This window comes from Budorcas taxicolor, chromosome 10 (assembly GCF_023091745.1).
Source record: "Budorcas taxicolor isolate Tak-1 chromosome 10, Takin1.1, whole genome shotgun sequence".
NCBI classification, from domain to species: Eukaryota; Metazoa; Chordata; class Mammalia; order Artiodactyla; family Bovidae; genus Budorcas; species Budorcas taxicolor.
The window spans coordinates 44558837-44586011 of NC_068919.1; the positions used below are offsets into that span (position 1 = coordinate 44558837).

Below are 27175 nucleotides of genomic sequence, written 5' to 3' on the forward strand. Positions count from 1 at the left end.
TAATAGGGTAGTCAAGAATCTTTCTCTGGAGTTGGACAAAATCTGGCTCCACACTCTGGCTTTGTCAGTTTTTAGTTGTGTGACCTGGGACAAGTTGCTTAAGTTCTCTGAGCCTCAACTTCTTTATCTTTAAAATGGTTGTGATAGCAGATAGCTTCTAGGGTTCTCATAAGGAGAAATGAGATGATGAGTATATGGTACTTAGTACACTGACTGAACCTTAGCACTTGCAAGGGGGATGTTGATTACTGTTGTTGTTAGTATCACTGTCACTATTGCAGTGAAAAGGAAAAAAAAAAGAGAAATGAATTTTTTTTCTTTCCCTTTTGTGAGAATGAAGAAGATATAGAGAACTACGAGCAGGCCTGAAAATTCCTAGTTTTTTTTTTTTTTTTTTTACTTTAACTGCTCCTAATTCTACATGTCTGTAACTAAGCTTGCTTTTCTGCCCCCTAACTCTGCAGGAGGTACACTTCACATCTATTTTCTTTTGACTCTATGATAAATACATGCTGTGTCTGGTGTTTACCCTTACAACACCCTTCCCTTTGTAGTTACATAGGGGCCTTCGGAAAGAAGGCCACAGAGCCACCGAACTGCCAGACTCAAATACTGAGTTACTGACACCAGCCTATTAAATAATGCCAGTCTTTGAAATAATGCAAGAGGAAGAAATCAAGATCCTAACATCTTTGTTTCTCATCTTATAGAAGCCCCTAGACGTCTCATGGGTAGACAGGGCACAGTTCTTGAGGCATAAGCCTACTGAGTTCCACTCATCACCGACTGAGAATTAAAGCCACCTTTCTATTTCCTCCAAACTCTGTCTACGTATTTTTCATTCAACTTTGGTGGGCAGAGAAAGCCAAGATTTTGGCTTTCATGTTATTTGATCATTTATATGATAATAACATCATGTTGTTATCATTTTCAGAAAAAGCTTTAACTCGGGAGCAGAGGTCGCCACAAGCCTAGGTACCAACCTGACTTTCATTCTCTGTGTTGTCCCACCTGCCTGAGATGGCTTGCTTCTCAGGGGCTGGGAGGTCAAGCCCCTCTGTCCTGGAGGGTTCAGGAGGGTAGGCAGCTTGAAGCCCCCCAGGTGGGTTCAGCCAGGCCCAGCTAAAAGAGATAAAGAAGAATGTTAACACATTCCAAATGTGCTCCACAGCTGCTGTATCGCAGGTTGGTGCTATCTCTCCTATCAAACTGTTAAAAAATTTTGTTACTGAGAAGATGGTTTCTAACTTTATGTGTCTTTGGACGAAAGAGTTGAATTAGTTGACAGGCTGATTTGGTTATGACCGATAAAAACGTACCTGAGAAATCATGACACTTCCAGTTTATTTCAAATGTGGTAACTAGGAGCAAATTTCCCCAGAGGGCAAACAGGATACAGAGATTGAGTCAAATGACATTTGTCAGCAGTTTGGAATTCAAGTTCCTGGAGCGACAGCAATTGATGGGCTGCAGTGAACAATGCAGTGAAATGAGCCACCACTGGTGGCTCTGAAATCACTGCAACCTTTGGGAATGTATTTTTGTTGTCCAATCAAAGTTCATGAGCCAAACTATCTGAAATGTTGGAGTTTGGAGCAGAGGAAGGTCTATTGCAAGAACAGGCAGCTCATGCTCAAAAGACTGGACCTCTCCAATCATTTCAAGGGAAGAATTTTTAAAGGTAAATTTACCAATTTGGGGCGAGGACTGCAGAATGTGTGTGACTTTCTTTTGATTGGTTGGGAATAAGTTGACAGGGTAATGTCTTGGGAATCTCAACCTTCTGGTTCCAATCAGTCTGGAGTCTATGTGCTTGTAATCAGCTTATAGTCACCATCCTCCACCTGGGTGGGGGTCTTAGTTTCTGTAGAAGAACTCAGGGATAGGCATCAGATTGTTATCTGTGTTCCTTCAAGAGCAACTAGTCATCCTGTAGTTCTGCTGTCCTGTTAACTGCTTGAGCCTGCTCTTTGGAACTTGGGGAAGGCCTAGGATATTAACACTTTTTTCTTTGTCTCTCCCCTACAAACAAAAAGCAGGGGACACCGAGGGGTGTTTGTACCTGGAGGGTCCTGCAGGGTACTGCTCAGTTTCAGTCCCCCTTTTCTGTGATAACTCCTCAATCTTGAGAGGAATAGGGCAGGACAAGAAAGGAAATAAAGTTTTAGATGGACGCATTAATCATAAACTCAGCAGAGAAACTTGGTTTTACTGGGCTGCTGTGCTGTGCCCAGTCATGTCGAACTCTTGTGACCCCATGGACTGTAGCCCTCCAGGCTCCTCTGTCCATGGGATTTCCAGGCAAGAATACTGGAATGGGTTGCCATTTCCTTCTTCAGGAGATCTTCCTGACCTACGGATGATCAAACCCGTGTCTCCTGTATTGGCAGGTGGATTCTTTACTGCTGAGTCACCTAGGAATCCCTACCTTTTGTTTAGCATTTTAAAATAAATATGTAGGCAGTTACTTTAGAAACAACCCTTACATCCAATTTTCCAAAAACAATTAGGAGTTTTAAAAAAGAAAACCACACCAAAAATTTTAATAGGCATTGGAGTTGTGGAAAAATTAAGTTTATTCTACTAGGAATCTCAGCTTAGAATTGAGTATTCTCCAAAGTGGAAATTACATAGTGCCATTTCAGGAACAGACTATTCAACTCCCCTTCAACATTCAAAAATGACTCTCTTAATGGTTCAGTTCAGTTCAGTTGCTCAGTCGTGTCCAACTCTTTGCAACCCCATGAATCACAGCACACCAGGCCTCCCTGTCCATCACCAACTCCTGGAATTCACTCAGACTCACATCCATCGAGTTAGTGATGCCATAATAGTTAAACCAATCAAAACAGTCCAACATAATTAGGCTTCAATATATTGGACCATTATGTTCTTCTAAGATGCTAATAAACCAAAACCAGAAATACTAAAATCAAAAGAAAAGGCATTGGTTTCAATTTGACTGTTGGTGTCTAACTGTGTATTTCCCTAGCCTTGGTAATTCCATCTCTGAGAGCCTATCCTAAAGAAATAATTCACAAATTTAGAAAGATCTGTATGCATATGTTCATCTCCTCATTGTGAATAAGAGTGAAAAGATGGAAGCATCCTAAATGTCAACCTAAATGTCTAACAAAGTAAACAACAGCGTATCCATTCTGTGGAATGTTTGCAGCTGTTGCTGATGGGTAGCACAAAGACCATGCAGCAGCTCAGGAAAAGGCTTGTGGTGTATATATCAGGTGAAAAAGTCAGACACAACATGGTATAACTCTAACTATGGAAAGCCCAGATAGAAAAATAGATCGGATCTGTGACAACCTGAAGGGGTAGGGTGGGGAGGGATGTGGGAGGGGCATTTAGGATGGAGGGGACACGTGTATACCTATAGCCGATTCATACTGATGTATGGCAGATACCATCACAATATTGTAAAGTAATTATCCTCCAATTAAGATAAATAAATATTTAGAAATACAGAAAAATAGATTGGAAAGAGTTGCAGAAAGATATCATTAGTGATTGTGTTAGGATAAAAGAGAATTGTGGGTAACTTTTTTGGGTACATATTCCAAGTAAATTTTGTAGTTACATAAATTTGTGGTAGGCAGAATAATGACCCCTAAAGATCTCCACATCCTAACCCCTGGAACCTGGGCATGTGTTACCTTACATGGCAAAAGGGACTTTGCAAATGCAAATGTAAATGAAGGATTTTGAAATGTGGAGAGTATCCTAAATAATCCAATTGGGTTCAAAGTATTCACAAAGTTCTTTTAAAAAGGGAGGCAGGAATATCATGGTCAGAGAAATATTATAGTATGTTAGATTGCTGGCTTTGAAAAGGGAGGAAAGTCACCATGAGCTAAGAAATTCAGGTGACCTCTAGAAATTAGAAAAGGCAAGAGAAAGATTCTTTTCCAGAGACTTCAGAAGGAACAGTCCCGCCAACATTTTGATTTTAGCCCAGAGAGACCCATTTCAGACTTCTGACCTCTAGAATTATGAGATAATAAGTGTGGGAGTTTGTTATTTTCTTATTGAGGTATAGTTGATTTATAATGCTACTAAGTTTCAGGTGTACAATATAGTGATTCACAATTTTTAAAAATAATACTGCATTTATAGTTATAAAATATTGGCTATATTCTCTGTGCTGTACAATATATCCTTGTAGCTTATTTTATATATAAGAGTTTGTAACTCTTAACCCACTGCCTCAAACTTGCGCCTCCCCACTTCCCCCTTTCCACTGGTAACCACTAGTTTGTTTTCTATGTCTATGAGTCTGTTTCTTTTTTGTTGTATCCACCAGCCTGTTTTATTTTTATTTTTGACTGTGCCACAGGGCATTGTGGGATCTTAGTTCCCCAGCCAGGGACTGAACCGATGCCCCCTGCAGTGGAAGCATGGAACCCTAACCACTGGATCACCAGGGAATTTCCTGGTTCAGTTTTTAGATCCATATATAAGTGATAACATACCTTATTTGTCTTTCTCTGTCAATAATTGTGTTGTTTCAAGACATTAAGTTTGTGGTAATTTGTTATGCAACAATAGGAAATGATTATAATACATATGATAAAACTGAGATGAATACTATACAATAAAAATTAATTTTCTAAGTGTCCACTATTACAAGAGTGTTACCAAACACAGTGGGATGATTATACATTTTCTTTACCCTTATGCCCATGAGATTTTCTCTTTGAATGAGGAAGAAGATTGATTTGTAGCACTGGCTTTGGAGGATCTGAATTTGCGTCTCAGCCCCTCAGCTGTGTGACCTTCGGCAAATTTCTTAAAAATGTTTTTGATCTCCTAATCTACATATATGTGAACCATGAAATATGATTATTTGCAGCTGCAGTGGGCCCCAAAAAGGTCGACTGGTTTCTCTTTCCTTAAATAATTTTTTTGAAGTTTTAAAAATAATATAACATTATAAACAAAATCAAAAGTGTAGAGGAAAACTCTTTATTTATTGGGTAACATTCCTTTAACCAAATACAACAATTCTTTTGTGCATTTCCTTCCAGTCTTTTTTTTTTCATATATACATTGTGTTGGCCAAGAACGTTGGTTGGAAGTAACCAAAGCCTAACTCAAAGTTCAGTTCAGTTCAGTCGCTCAGTCATGTCTGACTCTTTGTGACCCCATGAATTGCAGCTTGCCAGGCCTCCCTGTCCATCACCAACTCCCGGAGTTTATCCAAACTCATTTTTATTGAGTTGGTGATGCCATCCATCCATCTCATCCCCTGTCATCCCTTTCTCCTCCTGCCTTCAAACTTTCCCAACATCAGGGTCTTTTCAAATGAGTCAGCTCTTCGCATCAGGTGGCCAAAGGATTGGAGTTTCAGCTTCAACATCAGTCCTTCCAATGAACACCCAGAACTGATTTCCTTTAGGATGGACTTGTTGGACCTCCTTGCAGCCCAAGGGACTCTCAAGAGTCTTCTCCAACACCACAGTTCAAAAGCATCAATTCTTCAGTGCTCAGCTTTCTTCACAGTCCAACTCTCACATCCATACATGACTACTGGAAAAACCATATCCTTGACTAGATGGACATTTGTTGACAAACTAATGTCTCTGCTTTTTAATATGCTATCTAGGTTGGTCATAACTTTCCTTCCAAGGAGTAAGCGTCTTTTAATTTCATGGGTGCAGTCACCATCTGCAGTGATTTTGGGGCCCAAAAAATAAAGTCAGCCACTGTTTCCACTGTTTCCCCATCTATTTGCCATGAAGTGATGGGATCGGATGCCATGATCTTCATTTTCTGAATGTTGAGCTTTAAGCCAACTTTTTCACTCTCCTCTTTCACTTTCATCAAGAGGCTTTTTAGTTCCTCTTCACTTTCTGCCATAAGGGTGGTGTCATCTGCATATTTCAGGTTATTGATATAACCTCAAAGTAGCTTAGGCAAAAAATAAACCAAAAAAAAAAGGAAATCTGACCTTTTCTAGTCCTGCGGCCACTGCTGAGTTTTCCAAATTTGCTGGCATATTGAGTGCAGCACTTTCACAGCATCATCTCTCAGGATTTGAAATAGCTCTACTGGAATTCCATCACCTCCACTAGCTTTGTTCGTAGTGATGCTTCCTAAGGCCCACTTGACTTCACATTCCAGGATGTCTGGGTCTAGGTGAGTGATCACACCATCATGATTATCTGGGTCATGAAGATCTTTTTTGTACAGTTCTTCTGTGTATTCTAGCCAACTCTTCTTAATATCTTCTGCTTCTGTTAGGTCCCGACCATTTCTGGGGCTGTTAGGTGTCATGATTCTTTCCATATGCAGAGAGCTACTTTGGGAATGAAGCCACCCTGGAAGAATGCAGGGTCTCGAGACGGAATGTGAGACTAGATTCCATAATGATCTTGTTTGATTACCTGCGTCCAGCCATTCCTGAAGATTGATATACCCATGAAATCTTCAGTTATATGAATCAGTAAAGTCCCTTTTTATTTCTACTGCCTTGGTTTGCAATGAGGAGTCCATCCACAAGTCAAAAGGATCTTAACTAGTCTTTGTTGAATATTTCTCAAGAAACTGATGATCCTGTTGGATTTTTGGTGTGCGTTTCAACTGTCTGCAGTAACTCACATTCACTGCCACATACAGGCAAACCTGTTCTTCATTCTCTTTGTGCTTTTGAAAGCTTTATTCCATATTTCATAACGGTGGGACCCATTGTCATTCACTAAGACATGTTTCATTGTAATCTCATCTGAAGTTGGCAGAGCTCGCTGAGGGAGGGGATGGGAAGGAGTCTTCTGCCAGAGGAGGCTAAAGATCCTGTCACCTGAACGGCTGGCACATTCATTGGGTTGGTCTGAAGTAAGGGGAAGTCACGTGTTTCAAGTATCTTTCATTTATTCATTCATTATGTATTTATTGACTTTCAGGCACTGCACATGACAGCCCCAGGCTCAGCTTTCAGGGAACTCACAGCTTGGGTGTGAGGTGGGGTGAAAAGTTATATAGCACAGCCTGGGGAGCTCTCAGAGGCCTACTTGTCTCTGGTCTGATCCAGTCCCCTCTTTCAGTTTCTGAAATTTCTGTCATTTGATTTCTCTCTTTTTTAAAAAAAATTATTTCTTAATATTAGTGCCATATGCCCAGAAAGCCCAATTTAGAATGCAGATGTGTTAACTAGAGAGATGAGCACACTTTAGGACACAATACTGCTATGGTAAAGTGTAGGAAAGAACAGACACAATACATTTTGATGAGGAGAGAGCCTGGAGCCCAGGTGTTGTCAAAAATAAGAGGAGGATGGCCACGGGAGAAAGGGCAGGGGAAGGAGAAGTTGAGAAGCATTTGTTATTTCACCATTTTTCTCAGGTTTTGGCAGTATCCATGCCTAGAACATCTCTCTCTGGCAAGAAAGTGGGACTTGGTATTTTATTTATTTATATTTGGCAGCATTGGGACTTAATTGCATCATGCGTAATCTAGGTCCCTGATCAGGGATTGAACCTGGATGCCCTGCATTGGGATTATGGAGTTTTAGCCACTGGATCACCAGGGAAGTCCTGGGACTTCCTATTTTGTATTCTAGGCTTTGATGTCAGACAGAACTGTGTTTGAATTCCAGCTGGTGACCTGCACCGAGTCACTTCTAAATTCTCAGCTTCAGTTTCCTTATCTATATAACGCAGAGAAAATACTCGTCTTACTGGATGGTGGTGGAAGTAAAAGATATTAATGTATCTAAAGAGCTCAGTAGAGAGCCCAGGCACATTGGTTTTTCTCAGTGAATGTTAGTTTCTTCCCTTAGTTGAATAATCCCAGTCATTTGACAACATGCAAGCCAAAGAGAAGAGAAACTTCAAATGGCTCTTTAGATCAGCAATATAGATGAAACTTTTGAAGGGAAATTTTATCCTTTTAAATAGAAAGAAAGAGAAGATTAGCCCAGTCTCATTCAGTTGGTATTCCACAACCACGTTTCTCAATATCCTACTTTCTAGTATTCTATAGTATTTCCCTTCCTGGCCTATTTTAGCCCCATTAAGTCAAGCCTAACTAACCCTCTTTATGTCAGAGATAAGGGGTCATAGAGTTCTTCCCTTAGTTTGTTTTCTGTTTTCTCAAAATATCAGCTTTTTGGTGCCCAAGGCAATCAGGAAATGAGGGGAGTTTCCTTTTCTGGGAAACAGATAGTTAAAAATAATGATTTATTGAGTACTGGCTGTGTGCCAGGCAAATGGGCTCTGCAACTTACATGGTTTCTTTAATCTTTACAGTAATCCTGTGAGTGGGGATTTCTATCACATATTTATAGAGCCTTATAGGGTTGTTTCGGAGAAGGCAATGGCAACCCACTCCAGTACTCTTGCCTGGAAAATCCCATGGATGGAGGAGCCTGGTAGGCTGCAGTCCATGGGGTTGCTAAGAGTCAGATATGACTGAGCGACTTCACTTTCACTTTTCACTTTCATGCATTGGAGAAGGAAATGGCAACCCACTCCAGTGTTCTTGCCTGGAGAATCCCAGGGACGGGGGAGCCTGGTGGGCTGCCATCTATGGGGTCGCACAGAGTCGGACACGACTGAAGTGACTTAGCAGCAGCAGCAGCATAGGGTTGTTTTGAGGATTTGATGAAACAGTGTTTGAAAAGTGCTTAGAACACTTAGATTCAATAAATGATGCTGGTGTTGGTTTAGTTCCTAAGTCGAGTCAGACTCTTGTGACCCCATGGACTATATATATAGCCTGCCAGGCAACTCATCCATGGGATTTCCCAGGCAAAAATACGGAAGTGCGTTGCCTTTTCCTTCTCCAGGGGATCTTCCAAACCCAGGGATCGAACCCACATCTCCTGCATTGGCACTTGGATTTTTTACCACTGAGCCACCAGGGCCTTCCCTCCATATATGTTAGCTGTCCTTATACTATTATTTTCAGTGAAGAAATTCAGGCTCAGGTTGGTTAAGATATTCACCTAAAGTCACCCAGCTAGAAGGCTGAAGAAGGATCCCAGATCTCACTATGCAATGTACGAAGTCAATGTGAGAGACCCACTCTGTTTTACAACATCTTGATTGAAATAACAAAGCACTAATCAATTGGAACAAGGACCAGAGTTTCAACCCTGTTTTAGCCTGATAGTCCAGTGAATGTTCACCATAATTTTGGGCCAAAACAGTTCCTCCCTTCCTGATCTCCTGATCTGCTCCTTGTGTAGATGCTAACTTCAGTCCTTCCAGTTCCCAGAGCGCAGCTTTACAAGACTTCGCTGCTTTTCCACACACATTTCCCACTTCTCAAACCATTAGCAAATACTAAGATGTATATCTATGTTGTACCCTGAACTTCCTCTTGGCCCCCTGGGATTGTCCTAGGGAAGGGCACTGATCCTAGCCTGGCCAGTCAGCACGTTTTCCTTCTTAATTTCAAACTTGAATTAAGAATGATCGTCCTTTTCTAATGGTAGAAATAGTAAGATGGAAAACTTGGGGATGCTGTGTTTTCTGATATATAAAGAAAGTCAGTCTTGAAAGAAACTGAAGCCAATGCAACAAGGGAAGCAAAGATGCAGCAAGGGAATTCTGGTGGTGCTGAAGTTCTTGGCTCTACAATTTCCCGAAGCCTCGGTTTACTGTCCCCCACCACCTGATTTTGACTGTTGACATCTTTTGGGATTCATTAAGCTAATTCTTCTCCTTTTCTTTGCCAAACAAGTTCAGGCAGCAAGTTTCTGTCTCTTTCTTTTATGGTATTCAGAACTTTCTATTAGTAACTTGTGTTACAATTATTTGTATATACTTCCTCTACTACTTTCTTTCTAGAACCAAGATATGCCTTGTTCATCTTATTCCCACTGTGCTACCATAGTGTCTGGTATGGGCAGCACTATATACTTCTTCTTCCCTTCTCAATTGGAGGCACCCTTTCCCCTGTAGCTTCATTTTCTTTCCTCAGGACGAATGTTCCATTCTCTGCTGCTGAGTGAGAAAAACTGTCTGCCTCAGGCAGTTGTGTTTTGATGAAACAACACTCACAAGCTGTTGTAAAAATAAGCTCATTTACCTAAAAATGGTAACTGAATTACAGCCTTAAGGAACTAATGAGGGCAATGAATACTGGTGAGATAATGGGTGGTCCTGCTATAGGTGATATTTCACTTAGAATGTGAATTTCTAGTGGGAACTGTGAAGTTTGTATTCAATGACAAGGGACTCCATTTCCAGAAGAACTACCTGTCAAACTTGTGGTCCTATTTTTAGTATCCCTGCTTCCCTTGACACTCTTTGGCAGATCAATGATTCGTTAGGGAGAAAAGATGTACCGAGTGGGAGAAAATAGGTACGGGAGAAAATAGGTACGGAGTGTATTCTCATATGTAGATACACTTAACAAAAATTCTAGGCAACTTTTGTGACCTGGAGGTTGGTATTTTGAGAATACATTATTATCAGAATATGTAACTTTTTCTATTTAGCTATCAGCTCCAGGGTGAAGTTCTGTCTAGAAATCTCTTTTTCGAGACTATTCATTTTCTGCACAATCTTTTAGCTCAAATCATACTGCTTTTTATTGATGGCTGGTTTTGTTTGTTCCATGCAAGTCTTTGTCTTCCAGAATAATTTTAATTAGTCCTTGGGTTTGGTCAGTTTCCAATTTTAGGAGTACCCAGAGAAAATTGCAATGGATGATACTCTGTTTAAAGAATGATGTATTCCAGAGGACCTACTAAAATGTGTATCATACATAGATATCTAATATCTATAAATATCAAGTTACAATAAATATCTCACCCTTTGGATCTTGCTTTTCTTGTGGAGTGGTAAGGTAAGGTAAATGAGTTTCAGAAGTTGGGTGTCTAACTTTACAATTTTGCTCATTCCACAAATAAAAAATACAGGGGAATGGAATCCACATGGTTGGCAATTTAGCCATCTTTTCATGGACATTTATCTCCATCTTAGCTTTTCAGGACCCAAATGGCATGGACCTGCTTCGTACAGCCTATAGTTTCAGCATGAAGTCTTATACACAGCAGGCACCAAGAAATGTGAGAAATAATTGAATAATATATACACTCTCTTGGAACATGCTTAAGGATAGTGCTGATATCTATCTCAAAGTCTTTTTGTAAAAAAAAACAAAGTGGAATATAAAGAAACACATACAAATAAGGTATTGTTTTCACATTTGGAAAAGCTTCTCTGATAGGCAGTATTACCTGGATCAGAAAGACTAATTGAAGGAAACTCCTGGAGACCAAGTACGTGAAGGGGAATGCATTCTCCTTCTCTGGTGTTTAAACAGAAGCTGTAAGAACAAAATGTTTCTAATGAAGATACCACTGATTTTTCCTTCCATTAATTCCATCGTTCTTCAAAACTAATGGGTATATACAATGACTCCACATCAAAGGCTCTTTTCTAATTGTTTAGGAGATGTGAGTTTTATTAGAACAAAGCAAAATTCACAACCCACAACAGAGCAATTTCTTGAAGTTATTTTGGAGTTGATTTATGAATCACTCTTTAGAAAATGGGCTGGATCCTCATGATGTGTGCTAGCCTTCTAAACCTTCTTCAGGATGTGTTTCAGCCCTGTCCTTCCTCTCACTCAATCCTTCCCCCCATACCCTTGTCACTTGCAGTCTCCTCACACTGTATTATACTAATAAATTTTCTTCCCTTCCCCCTCCCATTACACCATAAGCTCCTTGAAGGTAGGTATTAAAGCTTGCTCAGCTTAGTATATTCTGAGTCTTGCACAAGTGCCTGATTTATGATAGGCATTCAACAAAGATCTGTTAAATGAATGAATGAAAATAATGCATCATATCTGTAAAGTTTTAGGCTTACAAGTACTTTCCTGTGTTATTCGACCCCAAGGCAGGTAAGATATCCATTATCGGCCCTATTTACAGATGTTAGAGGAGATTTAGAAAGGCTGTGTAAACTGAGGGCAGATTAGCTGCAATTTCAGGAAATGCCAGGACTCATGACTGTAGATTCCTGCTTGGAGCCCAAAACAAACTTTACTCCCTAAATCCTTTCAACTGTCTCCCTGTTCTGCCTCCACCCTTCACTCCTCTGTTGGTTCCTTTCACCTGTGACTTACCCCCATTTTTTATTTCATTTCAGTTCAGTTCAGTAGCTCAGTCGTCTCCGAATCTTTGCGATCCCATGAATCACAGCACACCAGGCCTCCTTATCCATCACCAACTCCCGGAGTTTACCCAAACTCATGTCCATTGAGTCGGTGATGCCATCATCTCATCCTCTGTCGTCCCCTTCCCCTCCTGCCTTCAATCTTTCTCAACACCAGGGTCTTTTCAAATGAGTCAGCTCTTTGTATCATATTCCCCATATGCAGATGAAAGATGAAAAAAATGTATTTTTCTGTTGATTTTCCACTTGCTCTATCTGGGACCTCCTGGTTGAGTTGTAGGGTTGTGGAGTATGCGGTATGAGGTGGGGATGATGTGTTTGCGAGAAAAGATGTAGCTGGTTGTGGTGGTCAGAGTATGTAGCTCCAAGATCAGGCGGGAGCCTATAAAGATGAGGCCTTGGCTTTCAGTTCCCTTTATTTCCACCAACTCCCCATGACCCCACCCCCTCATCTCCAACGTTTTTCTCCAGGGGAAATTTGAATAAAATCAACTGGTAGAATTTGGAGTATGATGCTGATTATGAGACTTCAGTAGATATTTTTCTTAGTCGTTGTTTCTAAAAAATATTTATTTGGCTGCACTGTGTCTTAGTTGTGGCACATTGGATTTTCGATCTTCAGTGCGGTATATGGGATCTTTTAGTTTCGGCATGAAAATTTTTTACTCTAGTTCCTTGACCAGGGATTGAACCCTGCGCCCCCTGCCACTGGATCACCGGCGAAGTCCCAGGCAGATGTTGATTTGAGTATTAAAGAGTGGCCAGGAAAGGAGGGGAGTGATGAAGGTGGGGGTGGAAGGAATTCAGGGCTTATTCGCTGATATTATTTGCATTTCATAATTGTATGCAATTGGAGTCAGTTGTATCCCTTTCTCCTTTCCACACTGTCCTGAGGGGGGAAGCTAAGGAGAGGGGAAAGGAGGGAATGTCTCAATTTGCCTTTACAATAAGTGGAGTGCCAGTGAAGTTTTACAAATCCAAGAAAAATGGAATGTCATGGGATGCTTCGAGTGGCACTGAAGCACATCATCAAGCTAAAATGAGGCTGGCAAGGGAGCTTGTTAACCTTGTTTCAGCTTACACACAATACCCAGATCATAAAGCACTGGCAACAATGACATCACTTCATGGATACCCACTCCCTCACATCTAGTTTTTAAGTTTCAGGTAGAAACTTTAAAAGTTATACACACAATAAGGATTAGCATTTAATTATTAATTAATGTGTCAAGGGATTTATATATATTTTATTCTTCACAGACACCCTGTGATAATAAGAACTAACATTATGAATTAACAGATAAAGGCTCTCTGAGGTTCAGAGAGGTCAAGCAACTTGTCCAAAGTCACATACCTGGTGAGTGGGACTCCAGAATTCCCTCTCACCTATGTCTGACAGTGAGATAACTTATTTGACAGTAAGTCAAGTAACTCCTGGGCTAAACTGCTTCCCATATATCCATGGGGCAAGCACTCCCTTTTCTGCCTATACCACAATTTTTTTACATTATTGACACCTACATGGCCTGTATGTTGTACATTCCTCATATGTCCCGTTAGATTGTGAGGGCAAAGATCGGCTGCATGATTTCAGTCAGTGATACACACTGGTGCTTGTTAGAAAATTTCCAACGAATGATACCAGGATGATGACTAAAAATGCAGTCTGGGAGTTAAGAACAGGTACAGAAGGAAGAAGCGGCCAGGTATAGTCATTCGACAATTTAATGAGCACCTGGATAGGTGTTAGGTGCTGGGGGGCACAGTGATGACTAAGCCAATCACGGTCTCTTCACTCAGAAGACTTCATTGTAGAGGTCGAGATCAAGGTCATAATTTACCCGTGTTGCTCAGGAGAAAAAAAAAAAAATAAGAGAGTCGTCCTAGGCCCCAGCGTCTGTGGGGTTTTGGCATTCCTGCAGCGCAAAGACACGAATAATAAGCTAGAACTCAGTCAAGTGAAACGCTTTCACGTGACTGAACCTGACAGGCCAGAAGTCTCGAGCTGGTTGTCGTGGGAGATAAAGCACACTGAGCGCGTCGCGCGCGTCCCAGATAAAGGGGTGTGGCCGCCCAGCCCCTGCAGCCAGTTTTTTCCCGGCGTTCCTCCACCCGCAGCACCAGGTGGCGGGGCAGTGGGGTCTTCCACGCCCACCACGAGGAAAAGGGGGAGCGCTGGCAGCCCCCTTACTCCTCATCGCCCTTTATGAAACGCCCCTAACTGTGTTCAAAGGCGGAATCCGAGCAGTGCAGACTCCGCGAGAGCTGAAAGGTGAGGGCTGCGCCGCCCCAGAGTGTTCCCAGAAGCTAGGCTCCCCGCCCCCATCCATTAAATCCCCGTCCCTTTTGGCGTCCTCCAGCAACCTCGCCCGTGCGCTCCTCCCCCAGTCACTCTCGCCTCCCGCGCTGGGCCTGGTGGGCGGGGCGAGGGCTCCAAACTGCGCGAGAGTTCCGCCCAAGTCCCGCGAGACTCGCCTGCAGCCGCTGCCGCCGCCTCTTACGTCTTTCCCTTTGACAAGTCGCCGCTGCTGCAGCAAAAATAAAGGACGCGGCCACCGCAGCTGCTGCCGCGGGTCGCCGGAGCCCTGTCCCACCCCCGTCAGCTCTGGAGCCGCGTATGGTAACGCCTCCTCTCTGCCCTCCTGGCCGCTTGTGCGTGCGTCCCGCCGGCTCGGCATGGCCGGCCGGAGCCGTTCGGGAGCCACCGCCGAGAGGGGCCGCCGGGGTCCCGGGTGGGCGGCCGGCGGAGGCCTGAGGAAACTCTGGCGCGGTGCGGCCCCCCTACCCCCTGAGGCCTCTTGCCGCCCAGGCGCCTGCAGAGCCGCGTTAGAAGCCGAGCCGCCGGCCCCAGAGGGCGGAGGGACCCGCCCCTCCAGCGGCTTGCTACCTGTCCCTCGGCCCTTGGTGGTCGCATCGCTGACCTTCTTGCCCACCCCTTTATCCGCTAAGGAGGGCCCCGCCCCCGGCCAGGGCTTGGACCGGGGCGGGCGGTGGGGTGGGGTGGAGTGGCGGCCCGACTCTTTCTCGGGATCCGAGGAGAGCCGCGACCCCGGTGCCCACCGTTATCTTCTCCGTTTTGAGGGGTGGAGGTTGGGACGACGTGCCTTTCAACCCTTTTCGATGTATTTTGGGTGCGGAAGGCGCATCATCTGGTAAACCTTTCTCCGAATCTTTCGCCTCGTAATTTATAAAGCTTCTGCTACAGGGAGAGGAGAAGAGATGCATTGTTAAGTCTCTAGGGTGAGATGAGGAGGATGATGACAGGAGCTGTATCAAAGAACATGGTGAAACCTTTTTTGTGATGGGTGGCAGGTTCATGGGAGACACGAGGAGGACCAGAGCTGATACCACCTCCCACCTCTCCCAGTAGGTTATGTAAAAGACATGCTATGCATCGTAGAGAGCTGTAAAACACAGGGACGGACTTTGCCTTAATTGAAAAACGGTTTCTGTAATACTGTAGAAAATAAGGATACTCAATAACAGGGAATACCAAATCTGAGCAAACTAACCTATCCTTGTAATTCCATTTCCAGAGGTAGCATGTCAAGCTTAACATTCTGATTTGTTTCCTAAGAGACACTTTTAATTTTTTCAAATAGTGTTTGGCTCATCCTTGATTGGGACTTGCAAAACTGTTTTATTTGAGTCACTTCTTAGGCTTGCTTGATTAAAACTGGCTATTTCTTCATTAGCACTGGCTGTACTGTATCATCACTATCTCTTTTCATTGGGCCCTCTTCCAAAATGATTATTCGCTAAATGCTCTTGAAAAATAAAACATTAAAAATTATTACCAACTTGATCTAGTACACATGTGTTTTTACAATTCGGCCTGTGGTGACGGTGCTGTAAAGGAGTAGTGTTTGTGAAAAGCAAATAAACTTTGATTATTCATGGTGGGAAGAAACCTATTTACCATACGGTTTTATAAAATTTCCATTGGTTTCCATTGGTTATTTTTAGACCAAAATCATTAGGTGACATTGTATGTTTCCTAGTGCTTTTGTGATTGGAATGGGATGGACTTGTGCCTTTGACTATGTAGATTTTAGTTAGTGTTTATTCAAGCAAAACTGAGTGTCCTAGGTGTCTGTATGCACATATGTGTATGTATATACACATGTGTATTGAGCACCTGTACACGTTGGTAAATCTTGGAAGTGAGTTAAAATGAATTGCTATATTATTTGAGGAAAGAAAGCATTAGGTGGAGCAAAGAATAGTCTTGTAATAATTCCCTCAAGTCACGTGATGGTTGTATGTGGCAGAACGAGACATCTAGGGATGTTGAAACTGGACGCTTTTAAAAGTAGGATAGATTGTCATCTATTTGGGGTTGTCATTGGAATGGATTAAGTGACCTATTAAGGCCTCTTATAATTCTGAACTTTTTGTGAATTTTGCTTTCCCTAAGGTTCTTATCACTTTGCTTCTTAAACTTCTAGTCATGCTGTTTGCATGTGACACGTAGCCATTCATTTGCTGGTCATGTATTCCATTCCCAGTGCAGCCATCCTGGTGGTGTGTGGAGGAGAAAGCAAATATGAACACGTCACTTAATTTCTTTGTTAATGTTATACAGACATATGAAAATCTTATTTGATTGGAGCAATTTCAGAAGACTTGATTAGGCTGGTTTGGTTAGTAGAGGATGCAAATAATAAATACAATGGAATTGTAATGTCCCAAGCATTTTTTCCTAGAAAAAGACTAAATTACTCAATATTTGAAAATTTTTTAAAAAGACAACATACATTGAACAGCTGATTTTTTAAAATACAGATTTTCAGAACTTAGAAGAACAAAATTGATGACTTTGTGGTTTAGGATATGGAGAGAAGTTTGTATTAGGATAAAAGCAAATTAACTTGTGAAGAAAAGCTTGTATTTTGTGGTTGGACAACTGTGTAATAATAAGTAACAAACTTACTATAATCTATTGATAATTTTTATGAAAATAAAACTTTGACTTAACAGATGAATGTGTTGTTATGGGTACACACCGCAGATTATCATGATACTAAAAATGTAAAAATTGGTCATTTTAAAAGGAGTTTGCAAAGCTAGTAAAGTTGCAACAGCAGCAGATTATTTTTTGACTAAAAAATGTAGAAGGTATAAAAAAACATAAAGTAGGTAATTTACTTTTTAGATGCTAGATCTGATTTTTTGATTTTAGTTTGTTCTGTTGTCACTTACTGGACCCTTTAAATTAGTGGGAATGTTAAATTCCAGATGAGATCCCTGAGCAAGGAATTAAGACAATTGCATAAAATGATCAATTGATGGACTTTATTTATTTTTAGCTTTTGAGATTCCCAGGTGGCTCAGTGATAAAGAACCTGCCTGCCATTGCAGGAGACAAAGGAGACACGGGTTTGATCCCTGGGTCAGGAAGATCTCCTGGAGGAGGAAATGGCACTCCAGTCCAGTATTCTTGCCTGGAAAATCCCATGGACAGAGGAGCCTGGTGGGCTACAGTCTGTGGGCTCTGTAGTCAGTGGGGTTGTAAAGAGTCAGACATGACTGAACACACACACACACACACACACACACACATCACACATCACACATCACATTTATTTTTAACTTTATTTTGAAATAATGTTAGACTTAAAGAGATGTTGCAAAGATAGTACAAAAGGTTCCAGATTCCCTTCACTTAGCATCCTCTACTGTTGAGGACTTACATAACAATGATCAAACCCAGGAAATTCGCATTGGTGAAATATTATTAATTAAACTACAGACTTTATTTGAATGTCACCTGTTTTTTCCCCACTGTATTTTTTTTTTTTTTCTCTTCCAGGATCTAATCCAGGATCCCACATTTCATTTAGTTGTTACATCTTTCTCGTCTGGTCTTGTCTTTTCAAATCTGTGACAGTTCCTCTGTTTTTCCTTTTCTTTCATGATGTTGACACTTCTGATGAGTACTGGCCCATTATTTTGTGTAATTTTTCTCATTTTGGGTTTGTCATGTTTTTTGTATGATGAGATTGAGGTTCTGTATGTTTGCAAGAAAACTACAGAGGGGATGTGTCCTCAGTGCATGATATTAGAGGGTACCTGGTGTTGATGTGTCTTATTGCTGCTGCTGCTAAGTCGCTTCAGTCGTGTCCGACTCTGTGTGACCCCATAGACAGCAGCCCACCAGGCTCCCCTGTCCCTGGGATTCTCCAGGCAAAGAATACTGGAGTGAGTTGCCATTTCCTTCTCCAGTGCATGAAAGTGAAAAGTGAAAGTGAAGTCGCTCAGTCATATCTGACTCTTAGCGACCCCATGGACTGCAGCCCACCAGGCTCCTCCGTCCATGGGATTTTCCAGGCAAGAGTACTGGAGTGGGGCTAGTGATATTTTAACCTTGATTGCTTAAGGTGAACTCTGCTGTATTCTCCACTATAAAGTTACTTTTCTTCTTTTTATAGTTGATACATAATCTTAGGGGAGATAGTTTGAAACTATGGTGATACACTATTTCTCCTCAAGTTTTCTCCCACTGATTTTAGCAACCATTGGTGTATATTGTCTGCAGCAGTTATTATTGTGATATTTTTCCTGCTGGTGATTTTGTACTTCCCTCATTCCTGAAAGAGATGTCCCTTCCACATTTGTTAAATTATCTATTTTGATGAGTGTGACTTCATGGATATATATTCTAAAGATTCTAATCCAATAGTGTCATTATTTTGTTGCTCAGATTCTTCCAGTTTTGGCCATTAGGAACTCATTCCAGTTGGCCTCCACCCTTGTTTTAGCACTTCCTTATACTCTGGCACCACAGGCTATAGTCTGTGCTCATCTTGTAATTTTCCTTATATCTGTCCTGAAATCAACTCCTTTTATTGGAGACCAGAATTTAAATCAAGACCTGAATGCTGGGTATGCTCACTAGGGTATCATTGCTCTTAGGCCCTCAGAGGACAGAGCAAGGAAATATATGTATATACTAACCTGCTCACACATGCAAACAGATATACACATGTTTATCTCTATATTTGTCTTTCTCTCTATATTAAAACCATATTTGAGTTCATAGTTATATGTTCTATTCCAGTCCCAACACCACAAGGTTCATTCCAATCTTTTCTTATTTGTAACTTTTTTTTTCTAATGGTGAGAAACCTGGCTTTCATTATCTGTAATACTGTATACCAATTTATTTGTTCAATTTTAGAGTGCACATCAAGTAGTGACCAATTGATCACCCTTCTGAGGAACATTTGCCAATTAGAGTGCACTATTTGTATACAAGTTTTTTTCTTGTCTATAACTTTCTAGTATCTAGTCAGCATACTGTTTTTCAAAGTTACTTAGGTTAATTCTTTTCTTCCTCATTTCCTTTAGTGTGGTTATATTATTTATCTGTAATGCAGTTAAGTTCTTACTCTTTGTATTCTATTTTGGGTTTCCCCAGTTCTGGTTGATTTTTATTTATTTTGGTATATGAGACCTTACTGTTACTAAAATATACTTAGAAAATTGTCACTTCTTACTCTTACTGCCCTGTTCCCATTTTCTTCTCCCCACCTTTTCCCTCACCCATTTCCATGACTTTAGGTAACCAGTTTTTTTAGTTTCTAGTTTATCCTTCCATTGTCTCTTTTGCACGAATGAACAGATTGTGTGTGTGTGTGTGTGTGTGTGTTTTACATTTCTTTTTCCCCTTACATACAGGTTTTTAAATTGAGGTACAATTCACACAACACAAAGCCTTCTTTTTTAAGTGTACAAAATCATTGTTTTTCAGTCTGTTCATAAGGACATCTGTCATTTAGAACATTTTCATTACCCTGAAACGAAACCCTGTATTCATTAGTAGTCACTTCCTGTTGCCTTTTCCCCAGCCACTAGTAACCATTCATCTACTTTCTGTTTGTATGAATTTGTCTATTCTGTACATTTCATGTAAATGTGGAATTATATAATATGTGGACTTCTGTGCTGAGCTTCTTTCACTTAATGTGATCTTTTTAGGTTCATCTATGTTGTAGGATGTGTCAGTACTTCATTCCTTCCTATGACTGAATAATATTCCATTATATGACTATATCACACTTTGTTCATCCATGCACACTTATTGGATGTTTGATTTTCATTTTTTTAGCTATTATGGACATTCAGATACAAGTTTTTATGTGGACATATGTTTTCAGTTCCTTTGGGTTTATATTTGGGAGTGGAATTACTGGTCCGTAAGATAACTTTTTGAGGAACTGCCAAACTGTTTTCCAGTTCCTTTCTTTCTTATATGAAGAATGGCATGGTATAGATATTCTGTGCACCTTTTTTCAGTGTAAGAGTGTGTCCTGGAAATCAACAGTTCATCCTTTTGGAAGCGATCAGTTTTTGATATTCTGCACTTATTTTTTCAATTAAAAATTTTAAAATTTATTTTCTGACTGCATTATGTGGCTTGTGGGATTTTAATTCCCTGAGCAGGGATTGAACTTGGGGCCCCAGCAGTGAGAGTGCTAAGTTCTAACCACTGGACCACCAGGGGATTCTCAGATATTCTCCATTCTTTTTTTATTTTAGTAGCTGTATAGTACTCTCCTGTGTAGACGTGTCCTCAGTTATTCAGTCATTCTTCTTTGAGTATTTAGGTTGCTTCTTATATTTTGCATTTATAAACAGTTTTATAGTACATGACCTGTGTATATGTATTTTTGTAGTATAAAAGATACATTAATATCTTCAGGGTAGATTTTTATAAATGGGATTACTGTGTCAGAAGTTCTGTACATATGTAATTTTGCTAGATATTACTAGATTTTTCTCCAGAAGGATTGTACTAATTTGTATTCCTATCAGTAATGTATGAGAGCACCTGTTTTCACCACAGCCTTAAACCAATAGAATATGTCATTGTGCTTTCTATTTTTTTTTTTTTGTCAGAGACAACTGATTTTTAAAAGTGCCCTGCAGTTATTTCAGTGACCTGAATCTGTTGTGAAAGGGCACTTACTGCCTCCCATTGGCAGATTCTTATAGCTTGAAAATGAAATATATTGTCCACTAATATTCTACTGATACATGCAGGTTATTTTGTGCAAGGGAAATTGACTAGAATGTAGTTTCCTGGTCTAGCTAGGATTGCTCATTTGAGACTTTTGTATTTAATGGAGTTGCTGCATTGATTCGTAATACCTTGCTCTGAAATACTTGTGGGGTTTAACAAAGGATAACTGAAATTGTGAGGAGAATTTTGTTACCTCTAGAGTATGTATGAGATACTAATTATTGGTTCACACTGTCTGCTAGTTATTTTGAACAGTACATATGGACCTATTGACACTATGGTTTGATGGTTATTTGACCAGTAATGGCTTTATCTGGAACCTGTTTTATTTCAATATGAAAGAAGGCCAGTCTTAAGGAAGGTGAAATCTAGAGTCTGAAGTTCTGGGTTAGGATAATCCTGTCAGATTTTAGTGGTGCCAGTAACCAAGACAACATGAAAAACATCCCCATCTTACAAGGAAACTTGTTTTGCCTAGTGAGGCTGGGGATTTAGGTTCTTTCCCCAAAAAGGACATTGTTCCAGGTGCTTGGAACAGATTAATGAAAAAAAGATTCTTGTACTAGAGGAGCTTACATTCTAGTGGTTTTTTGATGAACTCATGTTCTCAGGAAGATAGATACTGAGTTCTGATAGAATTAGTAGAGGTCTGATGTAGTCTTAAAAACACCTTTGGTGGTATAAAAACCTCAAATAACACTTTATTTTACTGATTACATAGAGAAGCCATGAAAAGTTTACCACCGAACGGTAACTTATGTTGTTCACCACTTTTTTTTCTCTCATTTTAAGTGATTTCTACTATTGCTACTACTAGTAGTGTGTGTGGTAGTTGCTCAGTCATGCCCAACTCTTTGCATTGCCATGGACTGTAGCCTGTCAGGCTCCTCTCTCCATAGAATTCTCTAGCCAAGAATACTGGAGTGGGTTGCCATTTCCTTCTCCAGGGGATCTTCCCAACCCAGGGATTGAACTCTGGTCTCCTCCATTGCAGGCAGATTGTTTACCATCTGAGGCACCAAGGAAGCCCAATAGAATAATAATAATAGAATAATAGTGTGCTATAGTTTTTCCTCAACTGTGGTTCCATGAGAGAACTAATCTCTAATGTTCTAGGACATTTGAGCATTAATTGTATGTGAAGAATTAACTTCTCTCCAGTGCATCCAGAATGTCACTAGTTATGTACTGTCCTTGGGAGAACTGAGAAAAGGTTTACTTCAGTATTCATTTCAAGTTTTATGGTTCAAAACCTAGTTTTTATGAACCTAGTTGAGGAAGGTCATGGTCATTATATAATAGTTAATTAGGTGGTGTTTTTTTTTTCTGACTTATTACCACTTATTAGCAGAGTGTTGTTGGATAAGTTTTAATCTCTTAGGCTGCTTCCTGATCTATAAAATGTTCAATAGTTGCTACCTCATAGGGCTCATGTGAAGCTCAATATTTTGGCCACCCGGTGCGAAGAGCTGACTCATTGGAAAAGATCCTGTTACTAGGAAAGATTGAAGGTAAAAGGAGAAAGGGATGGCAGAGGATTAGATGGTTAGATAGCATCACTGACTCAGTGGACATGAATTTGAGCAAACTCTGGGAGATAACGGAGGACAGAAGAAGCCTGGCGTTCTGCAGTTTGGGTCACGAAGAGTTGAACACGACATAGTGACTGAACAACAGGGCTTGTGTAAAGATTAAATAAAAGAGTTTTTTCCATCTATATTTATCCATTTCTGTGACTTTAAAAACTAAGTGTTAATTGGATTCCACATTTATATCTTCAGCCCAGACCCCTTCCTTGAGGTACAGGGTCATAGTTCACCAATTTATTCCACATCTCATTTGGCTGTCTAAAAGGCTTCTCAAACATAGAAGTGATCCCTATCCTCACCATTTTCTTTGAATGTACCCTTAGTAAATTGGCAGGATCAATTAACTAGTCACTCAGACCAAAAAACTTGGTGTCAACTGTGCCTCTTTTGTTTATACCCTATAATCAGACCATCAACAAATCTTTCTAGTTCTATCTTTTGAATATATTTCTAATCTGATCAGATGTTACCATCTCTACCTTATTACTCTGGTCTAAACCACCATCATCTCCTGGGTAGATAATTACAATAGTCTTAACTGTTTTCTCACTTGATCTCCTACAGTCTCTTCTGTGTTTCATAGCTAGAATGGTCTTTTTAACTGTTAATCAGATGGGCCACTCCTCTGTTTAATACATTGTAATGACTTCCTTTTGTAGTTAAAATAACATCTAGATTCCTAGCCGTGGCCTATAAAGTCCTCCTTGATGGAGCCCTTGTCTGCCTCTCTGTTCCTTCCATTTCTGCTGCACTGAGCTTCCCTATATTCTTTGATCATGTTGGGTGCATTCCCGGGGCTTAATGCTTGTTCATGCATCGCTCTTCCTTCAGGTCTCTGCACTGCTTGCTCCCACACATCATTCATGTCTGCTTAAAAAGGGGTTCAGAGAGTCTACTTCTTTAGAGAGATCTCCAATGATCACACTATACAAACTAGTGATCACCTTGCCCCTGATTTCTCCTTGTCTCTCTTGCTTTATTTTATTTTATTTTTTATGGTATGCTTTCTGAAATGTACTGATTTGTCTACTTGTTTATTACTTGTCTTCCTCGCTAGAATGTAAACTCTGAGAGTAGGAACTTTATATCCTATTCATTCCAGTGCCTAGAAAAGTCCCTGACACACAGTAAGCCGGAGATGCAACTCTAGGAAATTGTATGTGTAGTAAAATTATCTCTAAATTAGATTAAGTGATTCTACCTTTTAAAGATTTTAAACCAAAGGAGAACTATTAAATCAGTTAAATGATGCTGTGATTTTTTTTTGCATTGAATACTTATATGTGAAATGTTAAGATTTAGAACTTACTATCAAGATTATATATTTATGCAAAGGATGTGCTAAGTAACATTTAAAGAATAAGCTTGGAGTGTAGCTCTTCTGTTTGTTGTAGTGTTTAACATTCTTTGGTTGTCCTCTAATTATAATGTTAGTGATAATGTTATAATAATATTTCTTCTTACTCTGGCAAACTATTTTTCCTCACTCTAAATTCTTGATTTAAAGTTTCTGTTGATCCTTATTTTGGAGGGGAATGTGTTATTATCTGAGCTTTTTCTTTTTAAACTTAATAGAGTAGCATTTATAGACACCCTTTTAAATATTGTCATTTAAAAATGTTCTGTATTTATTTTTGGCTTTTCTCAAGATGCGGTGAGCTGGGGCCGCTCTCTAGTTGCAGCACATGAGCGTCTCGTTGTGTGGCTTCTCATTGCAGAGCGTGGGCTCTGGGGTGCTCAGTCTTCAGTAGTTGCTGCACATGGGCTCAGTAGGTGTGGTTCCCGGGTTCTAGAGCACAGGCTTAATAGCCGAGGTGCCCAGGCTTAGTTGCTCAAGCCGGACATGTGGGGTCTTCCCGGATCAGAGACAGAACCCATGTCTCCTGCTTTGGCAAGTGGATTCTTTACTACTGAGCCACCAGGGAGGCCACATTTTGCCATTTTTAAAGACCTTTCCTGTTAGTCACTATACAGTAAAAGTGTTCATGGAAAGTTTTGTGTGATATAATTCAAATAAGCAATTTGCTAACTGATAGTATTAGAAATCTAGGATAACCTAGGAATATTATTTACGTGTTAATATAATTTAAAAGCATGTGGGGGCCCAGTATCTTTTATATAAGGTATCACTGAACTTTCTTATACATCTGAGCATTCAGTGATGTGTATTTAAATTTTGTCAGTAGTATAGTCATAGTTTCTGACTTCTCAAAATTGCATATTCTTTTGAAAAGAAGGAATGATGAAGAATGATGGAGAGATTTATATAATTTAGTGAAGGTGGTATGGTGTAATGGACAGATGCACATGTAAAGAATTAATATTGGATAACACTTATTATTTATTGTACACCAGGCACTATTGTAAGAACTTCGCTCTGTTGTATAAATCATATTAAATCTGGTTGAATTGTTTATTATTTACACCAATTTAACTTGTTTATTTGGTAGATAGGAGATTGAAGCACACACAGAAAGGTGCTTGCCCAAGATCTTGTAGCTGGTAAATGGTGGTGCCTGGATTTGAATTCAGAAACAAGGCGAGTGTCGGCAGAAACTGAGTCAGGGAGGGCATGGGAACAGCCAGCCAGTGATGGTTTTGTCTGATGTAAAATCCCGTCCAGATAATGCCATTTGAGCAGGTCTGTCGTACACAGGTGTTCATTTTGACGTAGAGGCAGACTTTTAAGGGTCATGTGTTGATTTGACCTTTTAAAAAATAATTTTATTTGTTTATTTTGGCTTGCTGGGTCTGTTGCTGTGGGGGCTTTTTTCTAGTTGCGGTGAGCTGGGGCCACTCTCTAGTTGTGGTGCTTGGGCTTCTCTTCTCATGTGTGTGCTTAATTGCTCAGTCATGGCTGAATCTTGCGGCCCCATCGACTGCAGCTTGCCAGCTCCTCTGTCCATGGGCTTCTCCAGGCAAGAATACTGGGGTGAGTTGCTGTTTCCAACCCAGATATCGAACTGTGGTTTCCTGCATTGCAGGCTGACTGAGCTACAAGGGAAGCTCTCTTTTCACAGTGGTGTTTTTCTTGTGGAGCTTGGCTCTAGGACGCTGTGGCTTCAGTAGTTGCTGCTCCCAGGCTCTAGAGCTCTGGCTCAGTAGTTGCGGTGCACGGGCTTGGTTGCTCCTTGGCATGTGGGATCTTTCTGGATCAGGGATTGAACCAGTGTCTTCTGTGTTGGCAGGCAAATTCTTTACCACTGAGCCACTAAGGATGCTCTGCTTTGATTTCTTAAAGAATGTTTCTATCAGTAGTTTTCTTCTGCCAAAGAAAGTAATAGATGTTAGAAGAGAACAACAGTTGGAATAAGGATTGAACTTCGCTATTTTAAAAAGGTGAATGTTAGTGAATTTTTGTACCCTGAAATAAGTTTTTCTTGGTAGGCCTTGAAACAATGATATTAAGTAGCGAGTTTAGTCTGAAAACTGTCTGGAGTGCAAACAAGTAGTGAAATAATAATGCCTTACATTTGTGTATAGCTTTTCACTGTCCCAAGTAGTTTGGGAAACATCTCATTTTATCTTTGTAACACCTCTGTGGAATAGGCAGGATAGATATTTTGCCATTTGATAAGTTTCCATAGAGGCGAAAGATGCTTGCCTAAGGAACAAGCCCTTGAATAACCTCTAGTTGCTAGACCCTCTTTTATAAAGATTCTATTCGTAAAGGACATTGCTGTTGCTTTGCAAAACTGCCAGAGTGTAAGTGGTGGATTTCTGCATTGTGTGGTGTTATGGACTTGATCTCTTACATCAGTGATTGAGAAGTTCTTCATCTGGAGGCAGAATATACTTGGCATGATGAATTTGGGCAAAGATGGCCTATTGTGATTGGTATGTTCTTAGTGTTTGTTATACTTAAAGCCTAGACATTTTTAAGAAATACAGCTTAGATTAAAAATATAATTCTTGTAGCAACACAGTTGTAATCTTTTTAAAACTGATATTTTTCGTTAAGACCTTTTCCAGTTAGGCTATAATAATATTGATGCTGTTTTGTTTATATTGTAGAGTAGCATAGGAGTAGGGCACTTTGGTTCTTTGAAATCTAGAAGGATGTTTTGAGAGCTTCTGAAAAGACTCATGTAATGTGTGACAGTAGGGAAATGCTGATAAAAATTTAGTATGTCACCTGTTCCTCCTGTTCATTTTGAAACTATTCTGAATTGCACTGATTAAATTGGTCTGAGATATTAAGAGGAATTTTTCAAAAATCTTAAAGATATGCTGTGTAGGGGAATAAAATCAGGTGCAGATATACAGAATCACTTCACTTTAATGATGATTGAAAAAATGTGAGATTTTTTTGAGAAATCTGTATGATTGCTGAATGTTTTGTATTTTTAAGTTGCATCTTTCAGTTCTCAGTGTTATTCTCCTTTTCCGTGGTGCTATCTTGTAATTGCCTCCTTGTT

At 40.3% G+C, this 27175-nt stretch overlaps 2 protein-coding genes across 2 annotated transcripts in view; one reads left to right on the top strand and one right to left on the bottom strand.

Annotated features, from left to right (window-relative positions):
• The window catches only part of SNX1 (sorting nexin 1), a 587700-nt gene that overhangs the window by 289330 nt on the left and 271195 nt on the right, over window positions 1-27175 (bottom strand). The gene's annotated exons all lie outside the window — the stretch shown is intronic.
• The window catches only part of HERC1 (HECT and RLD domain containing E3 ubiquitin protein ligase family member 1), a 209468-nt gene continuing 196949 nt past the window's right edge, over window positions 14657-27175 (top strand). Inside the window, exon 1 of the mRNA XM_052646182.1 lies at window positions 14657-14763. The gene's annotated coding sequence lies outside the window, so the exon portion shown is untranslated. The remainder of the gene's footprint in view (window positions 14764-27175) is intronic.